Here is an 8,620-nt window from a genome sequence, read left to right on the forward strand (position 1 = left end):
CTGTATGATTTATAAACAAAAACGTCAGTAATGATCACCATGAGTAGTTCAGATGGCTTGGTGACTACTACAAGAGCCACAGCGGTGTTGGCAAAGCGGCAGAAGCCCCACGGCACCAAAGTCATCCTGCAGGAGCCTGGGCACTCGATGTCCAAAGAGAACATGAAGCCACTACAGCAGCCAGAAGGACGGTGTTACAACAGTTAGTCACCAAGGCCCTGGCCTCTCCCCCCAATCCGACCTAAGTCTCATTTTCCACAGCAGTGAACTTTCTAAATACCTCTCGTAGCCCTCAAAGTCCTGGCGAGGAAGCGCCTCTGAGACATCGTCCATCCTGAGACACTGCTCTCATATGCCTTTCTGGTCCATTTCAAATACCTAGGATGTGCTGTGTAATGTCTGCCGAGTGTGACCACTGGCTGCCTAGTTGAACTTATGGATCAGAATGATGTGTTGAAATCGTTTTCTTTGGGAGCGGTGAGCACAACTGTGAACAGATGTGTTACACAATCACGTGCTGCTGACCCATGTTCTGGATCTGCTGATCTGCCTTTGCCCACCCCACCACAGGTGCATGGTGGGCCTTAGAATAGATGGGAAGGCTTTAAGTGGCATCCCTGGGACTACTAGGGGGCTTGAGAGTACTTTGGCTGCACCCATTTTCTAAGTCTTTTTTTTTTTTTTTTGAGACAGGGTTTCTCTGTAGCTTTGATGCCTGTCCTGGAACTAGCTCTTGTAGACCAGGCTGGCCTCAAACTCACAGAGATCCGCCTGCCTCTGCCTCCTGAGTGCTGTGGGACTAAAGGTATGTGCCACCACTGCCCGGTCTCCGTTTTCCTGAGTCTTAAGTGGTACTCCATCCAAATCATTGTTCCATGCCTTGTCTCCCCCCTCACACACACATTCTTCCACTCCCACCCTTGGCCAAAGCTTAGATTGTAAACCTTCCCTCCCTCTGAAATTGGCCTTGAGTGAGGAATTCAGGGCTCCCGTCTCCCCACCTATACCAAGGGTGCTGCTTTCATGACCTCCTCAACTCTCCTGTTAACCCATCACCACCCAACACTGGCTGTGGCCAGAAGCCATCAGCTGAGGTGGCAAGAACCTGGCTCCCCTCAGTAAGCTCTGCAACACCAGTTCACTTGCTATCAGCCTGGGAAGGAAATGCTGGCTCCTCCACCATCAGCTCCGCTCAGGTCTCCAAGTGAACAGAACAGTCGTGGGGAGATTTAGACCTGCCAGCATGGATTCTCGGTGGCTTTGCCTAGAGGAAGGCCATGCAGAGTCCTAAGCGCACATGGTTCTGAGTCGGTTCCTTTCATACATTGAAGAGGTTTGAACAGGGCTCTCCTGTCACCCTGGCCACACACAGGGTCTGATGTGGAGCCTGACAGCTGGAACACAAGGCCCTGACCCTTCAGACTCAGACAGGGACCCAGAGGAGCTCTGTGACACCACGTGGCATTTTCAGATCCTGGCTCGTTGCCAGCTTCCCCGTTCTGTTCAGGACCACTACGTGTTGAAACGTGAATGCGTACTGACATAAAAGCAACTTGTTGTGTTGGAGGTGTGCTGTGGGACAATGGTTTTTTATCCTGTCACTTGTATTTTTTTTTCTAATAAAATGCTGATTGGCCAGTAGCCAGGCAGGAAGTAGAGGTGGGGCAATGAGAATTCTGGAAAGAGGGAAGCTTAGTCTGCAGCTGTGACCCAGCCTCAGATGAAGCAAGATGTGACTCCTCACGAAAAAAGGTACCAAGCCATGTGACAAGAATTATGGGTTAATGTAAGTTATAAGAATTAGTAAATAAGCCGGGCAGTGGTGGCGCATGCCTTTAATCCCAGCACTCGGGAGGCAGAGGCAGGCGGATCTCTGTGAGTTTGAGGCCAGCCTGGTCTACAGAGCTAGTTCCAGGACAGGCTCCAAAGCCACAGAGAAACCCTATCTCAAAAAAACAAAAAAAAAAAAAAAAAAAAAAAAGAATTAGTAAATAAGAAGCCTGAGCTAATGGGCCAATCAGTTTATAACTAATGTAGACCTCTTTATGATTTGTTAGCACTTAAGGGCTGCAGAATTGGGCGGGACAGAAAAGCTTGGTCAACAGGGTGGTATGTAGTCCAGGATGACTTTGATCTTGTGGCCTCCTCTACTACAGCCTCTTACTTGCTGGGATCACTTGTGCGAGCCACAAATCCCTGGCTTCGCCAACTTGTACTTGTTTTTGTTTTTTGAGACAGGGTTTCTCTATGTAACAGCCCTAGTAGTCCTGGAACTCACTTTGTAGACCAGGCTGGCCTTGAAGTTACAGAGAACAACCTGCTTCTGCCTCCCAAGTACTGGGATTAAAGGTGTGCGCCACCACTGCCTGGCTGGCTTCTCTTAACTTTTAATGTACCCTGAAACCCTTAGTATCAATCTTGTTAAAATGCAGAGGGGCTTAAAATCCTATCATCCTTCAGGTTCCCAAACAGTGCTTCAGGCAGGCACAGCTGGGTGACAGAACTTACCCAGAGCTCACACTGCAAAACACCCTGCCTCCTTTCCAAAGAAACACAGCTGTCCAAGGTGAGGTTAAAATTCCAGCGATTCTTCCTTTGTCGTTTTCCCCAAGGAGCTTGCTCAAAATAGTCCCCAAGACCACAGCAAGCCATCTTGCAAAGATATTTATAGCAGCCCAAAGAGAACCATCTCAAGTACCCTATGCTAGGCAAACAGTTAATAAAGTATACCCTGAGTTCATCCCAGTGGTGCGTGCCTTCTTTCCAGAACCCCGGAGACAGAGGCAAGCAGATCTCAGTGAGTTGGAGTCCAGCCTGGGATACATACTGAGACCTTGTCCCAGATACCCCCACAAAGGGATGCTGATTAAAGTTGTATTTGTACACTCTGAAAAAAAAAATCAGGTACATTTAATATAACAGGAGTGGTCTATTATATAAATAGATGGAATTTTTAAAATTACTCAAATTTTTTTTAATTAAAATCTTCATTTTAGGCAGGACATCTGGCACAGGCATGTAGTCCTAGATATCTGGAAGGCTGAAGCAGGAGGATCAGAACTTCAAGACCTTAGTGTGCCAGCATGCCTTTGATTCTAACGTTCAAGAGGCAGATCTCTGTGAGCTCAAGGCCAGCCTGTGGTCTACAGAACTAGTTCCAAGACAACCAGGGATTTGAAACCCTTCTCCACAAAATTCAAGGTGGGGGTACAGATCGAATTCAAGGCCATCCTTTGGCAACTGAGTGAGACTCTGTCTCAAAGTAAAAAGCAAGACAGGAGGCTTAGGACATAGCTGAGTGTATTGTACTTCTTAGCATAAACAAGACCAAGGTTTAATCCCAGCAGGATGGGAAAAATAATAATAAAGTCCTTGTTCTGACATGTTCAGAAACTTGTAAACAGCAGGTACTGTGATACTTATCTTTTGGCTTGGGACATGATCCCTCTAGCCCTTAACGCCTTGTCCTGGCAGATCCCAGAAACTGTAATCCTCCATCTTACCTTTTCCTCTGTGTTCTGCAGATGAGTGTCTCATGTAGCCCACACTGGCTCCAAACTCATTACTTAGCCAAGAATGACATTGAAGTCTTTTTAAAAAAATTGTTATTGTTGGGCTGGAGAGATGCCTCAGAGGTTAAGAGCACTGGCTGCTCTATCAGAGGTCCTGAGTTCAATTCCCAGCAACCACATGGTGGCTCACAACCATCTATAATAAGATCTAGTGCCCTCTTCTGGCCTGCAGGCATATATGCAGCCAGAACACTGTATAATATAAATAAATAAACCTTTAAAAAATTGTTATTGTTGTCGAGCAACGGTGATGCATACCTTTGATCCCAGCACTTGGGAGGCAGAGGCAGGAGAATCTCTGAGTTTGAGGCCAGCCTGGTCTACAGAGTGAGTTCCAGGACAGCCAGACCTACACAGAGAAATCCTATCTCGAAAAAAAACTAGAAAAAAATAACAAAATATTGTCTTAATTTTATGTCCAGGGCTGGAGAGATGACTCAGTGGTTAAGAGCACTGCCTGCTCTTCCAAAGGTCCTGAATTCAATTCCTGGCAACCACATGGTGGCTCACAACCATCTGTAATGAGGTCTGGTGCCCTCTTCTGGTCTACATACAGACAGAATATTGTATACATAATAAATAAATATTTTATAAAAAAAGAAAATAAATTTATGTCCATAGGTGTTTCATCTGCATGTATGTCTGTGCACCACTTTCATGCCTAGTGCCCACAGAGGTCAGAAGAGGGCCTCAGATCCTCTGGGACAGAAGTGACATTTGTGTATGTGAAGGAGCAGAACAAACTCCATTTTGAGAAAGAACTCCATTTTAAACAGGGCCTAACTAATGCAACCCGCAAAGTCATGAACATTCCCAAGAATCTCTGCCAGCCCTGGCCAAAGTGACCCATCAGGCTGTCCAAACAACATCCGCTTGTTCAAACATCTTATAGGTATCTGATTACCGCTGTTTTAAAATTCTTGGCTGCTGACAGTCAGTTTTGAGATTACCGTATATCCCAATCAACGAATTCAAAAATTGTATACTTTTATCCAATCCCAAAATACCAAGGCTTGTGCCACCCTGCCTGCAGTTTCCCCTTTAAAAGTCCCCTTACCCTGAGACCTCGGGGCTGTTCTCCCCCACCTGCTGGGTCGGAGTGTCAAATTGTGGGTTTGCATCCGGTACCAGCTCTGTGGTGGTCTTGTTTGGGGTTCTGTGTGACATGGGCATAGCATATGAACTGTGAGAGCTGGGAACCAAACCCAGGTCTTCAACAAGGGCAGCCAGTGCTCTTACTGTTAAGCCATCTCTCCCAGGTCCCCATCCCTTTTCCTTTTGAGACAGGTTCTCACTGTGTAGTCCTGGCTAGCCTAGGACTTGCTATGTAGACCAAACTAGAGTTAGACTCACAGAGATCCATCTTCCTCTGCCTCCTAAGTGCTGGGATTAAAGATGTGCGCCACGACCCCATCCCAACCTTGAACGTTTGACTCTCCGGCCACCTCCCAGCTGCTGGGACTACAGGCATGAATGTTCAGCTAACGCAGGACGTTTTAGTTTATGGCATGCCCACCCAGTTTCCATGGCCCTTCTGTTTTGAAGCTGACCATAAAGAAATCCTCTGATTCACTTGGTGGCTAGATCAGAAGACCTTCCTGGGTCCAGAGGAGTCCAGCCACATGCCCCCGAGGGGATAGTGCCGCATAGCAAGGCCAAGAAGCAGCCCTGGCTACACTTCCCCATCTACAGAGTTCATTAGCAACCGTCTATGCATTGCACATCTGAACGTTAAATGTCTTTTATAGCAAGGTATGGTGGCACACTTCCATAATTCCAGTTCTTGGGAGATGGAGGCAGGGGGGTTAGGGGTAGTTCAAGGCCATCCTCATCTGCTTAGCAAGTTGGAGGCCAGCCTGGACTACGTAAAGATCATCTCTTAAAGAAGAAAAGAAAGTAACACTGGTAGATTTCTGTAAACTAAATCTCAGAGTTTATTCAGATGTGACTGTTTCTTTCCATTAATGTCCTTTTCTGCTGCAGGTTCCGACATGACATCAGGCATCGTGTCCTTCTGGTCTGCGAAAGCAGACCTGTCTTTCTTCATATATCACGACCATGACACCTTTGAAGACATATATATGTATTTGAATAACGGCTTTATAAACTATTATTCACATGCCATAAAATCCACCCTTGAAGGTAGTTTTAAAAGGCACGGTTCAGCTACCTGGAAAGGGGCTGGAATGAGAAGTGCGGAGACAGATAGGAACCGTTGTAATTCAAAGTGTGACGAGAGTGGGAAACAAAGAAGCTGATAGCATGGGGGTCTTCTGAGCCTTGACGTTGAGCAGCCATTGCCTGGAAAAGATGATGGAGTGGAGGGGAATGTTCCAGATGAAGGCCTTTGTGGCAAGATGAAGGAATGGCAGAAAGGGAGTCCTCAAGTAACATTTATTGAATCCTTATTCTAAATCAGACACTTTTGTAATCTCAGTCTCCATTACTGCTGGGAGGACTTGTAGGTCCTGTTAGCGTGAAAACAAACAAACAAGTCACATTTCACTACTTTTAGAGCACTCACAGGGGGATCTGATGCCCTCTTCTTGTAAACACAAAGACAGAGCACTCATACACATAAAATAAATAAATTTAAAAAAAAAAAGGAAAGACAGGAAGAAAAGGAATTCACAGACCACATAGCCATCATTGCTGTCCAGTTCTAGAACGTTTGTTTGTTTGTTTGTTTGAAACAGGATTTTGCTGTTAGTAATAGTTTCAGCTGTCCTGGAATTCCCTTTGTATCAGGCTGGCCTCAAACTCACAGAGATCCACCTGTCTCTGACTCCCAAGTGCTGGGATTAAAGGTGTGCGCCAGGCTGGGCGGTGGTGGCACAGGCCTTTAATCCCAGCACTCGGGAGGCAGAGGCAGGCGGATCTCTGTGAGTTTGAGGCCAGCCTGGTTTACAAAAGCTAGTTCCAGGACAGGAACCAAAAGCTACGGAGAAACCCTGTCTCGGAAAAAAAAAAAAAAAAGAAAAAGAAAACAAAAAAAATTAATTTATTGCCAGCCAGTGGTGGTGCACACCTTTAATCCTAGCACTTGGGAGGCAGAGGCAGCGATCTCTGTGAGTTGGAAGCCAATGCCAACGATGTGTGTGAAAGCCGAGGACCCTTTGGTTCCTTGGCACCCACACAACAGCCCACAACCCCGTGTAACTCCAGTGTCCTCTTCTGGGCTCCAGTGGGCACACGTGGTGCAGAGACATACATGCAGACAAAATACTCATATACATAAAATAAAAATCAAGGACCTGGGTTAAATTCCCAGCACCCACATGGCAATTCGCACTGCCTAACCTTGTTCCAGGGGATCCGACACCCTCACACAGACATACACGTGGACAAAACACCAATGCGCATAAAATACAAATAAATAAATTATTTTAAAAGAAAAGAAAATGAAAGCACAGCCTGGGGGAAGAAGGGTCGAGCTCCTCCCGGGTTACAAATCATCCTTGGGAAGCCGAGGCAGAAATTCGGGACTGAATCAGATGCTGGGGGCAAACACTGCTCACTGACTGACTCCTCCTGTCCATGCCAGCTTGCTTATACAATCCAGGACCACCTGGCCAGGTGCGGTGCCGACCACAGTGGGCTAAGCCCTTCCACATCAATCATCAATCAAGAAAATGCCCTACAGTCACGCCCACAGGCCAGTCTAACGGAGGCGGTCCTTCAGGTGAGAAGGGCGCGCCCTGCCCCCAGGTGAGTCTAGTTTGTGTCAAATTGACAAAACCTATGCAGCTCTGGTGTGGAGCAGGGCTCAGTGTGTGAAAGCACTTGCCACGAAGCCTGGAAAGCTGAGTTGGCTCAGTGTGTGAAGGCACTTGCCGCTAACCCTGGAAAGCTGAGTTTGAGCCCTGGGACATTCATGGGGAAAGAAACAAGCCAACTTCTGCAAGTGGCCTTCTTATCTCCACTTGTATGCCGTGGTACATGTTACACAGATACACGTGCACATGCACACACTCACGAATGTAAAATAATAATGCTAGGTGGAGGTGGCCTTTAATCCGAGTACTCTGGAGGCAGAGGAGGGTGGGGATCTCTGTGAGTTCAAGGCCAGCCTGATCTACAAAGTGAGTTCCAGGACAGCCAGGGCTACACAGAGAAACCACATCTCATCAACAAACAAACAGAGCCAGGCAGTGGTGGCGCACATCTTTAATCCCAGCATTTGGGAGGCAGAGGCAGGCGAATCTCTGTGAGTTCGAGGCTAGCCTGGTCTACAAGAGCTAGTTCCAGGACAGGCCCCAAAGCTACGGAGAAACCCTGTCTCAAAAAATAAAACAAACAAATAATAATATTAAATTAATGTTAATTCAGTAGTGGAGAGCTTGCCTAGTTCGAGGCATTGGGTCACATGGACTACAAAAAAGAGAAAAGGAAGGAGAGAGGAAAAACATAAGGATGTATTTACAGAGAGCAAAAGCCTCTCCTCTCCTCATTCCTCACTGGCTAAAAAAACAAGAAGACCCGGATCCTGAACCCCAGCCAATCCCATTATTGTGAAGCAAAATTCAAGCAGCAGAAAAAATACCAAATGTCAGGCTGGAGAGATGGCTCAGCGGTTAAGAGCACTGCCTGCTCTTCCAAAGGTCCTGAGTTCAACTCCCAGTAACCACATGGTGGCTCACAACCATCAGTAATGAGGTCTGGTGCCCTCTTCTGGCCTGCAGGCATACAAGCAGACAGAATACTGTATAAATAATAAATAAATAAATAATACCAAATGTCTATGGTTTTGTCTTTGCTACAGAAATAAGAGGAAAGTTCTACGATTAAACCATATTTGGTGAGTTTTTTGTTTTGTTTGTTTGTTTAATATGGTTTTGGAGGCAGCACTCGGTAAGAAGAGGCAGGTGGATATATGTGAGTTCGAGGCCAGCTTGGTATACAGAGTGAGTTCCAGAACAGCCAGGGCTACACAGAGAAACCCTGTCTCGAAGAAAAACAAATCAAACCTAACCAATCCCCACACACACACACACACACACACACAAAAAAAAAAAAAAAAAAAAAAAAAAAAAAAAAAAAAAAAAAAA

The sequence above is a fragment of the Alexandromys fortis genome, unplaced genomic scaffold (genome assembly GCF_014885135.2).
Source record: "Alexandromys fortis isolate MF-2015 unplaced genomic scaffold, M_Fortis_MF-2015_v1.1 scaffold_56, whole genome shotgun sequence".
Classification (NCBI taxonomy): domain Eukaryota; kingdom Metazoa; phylum Chordata; class Mammalia; order Rodentia; family Cricetidae; genus Alexandromys; species Alexandromys fortis.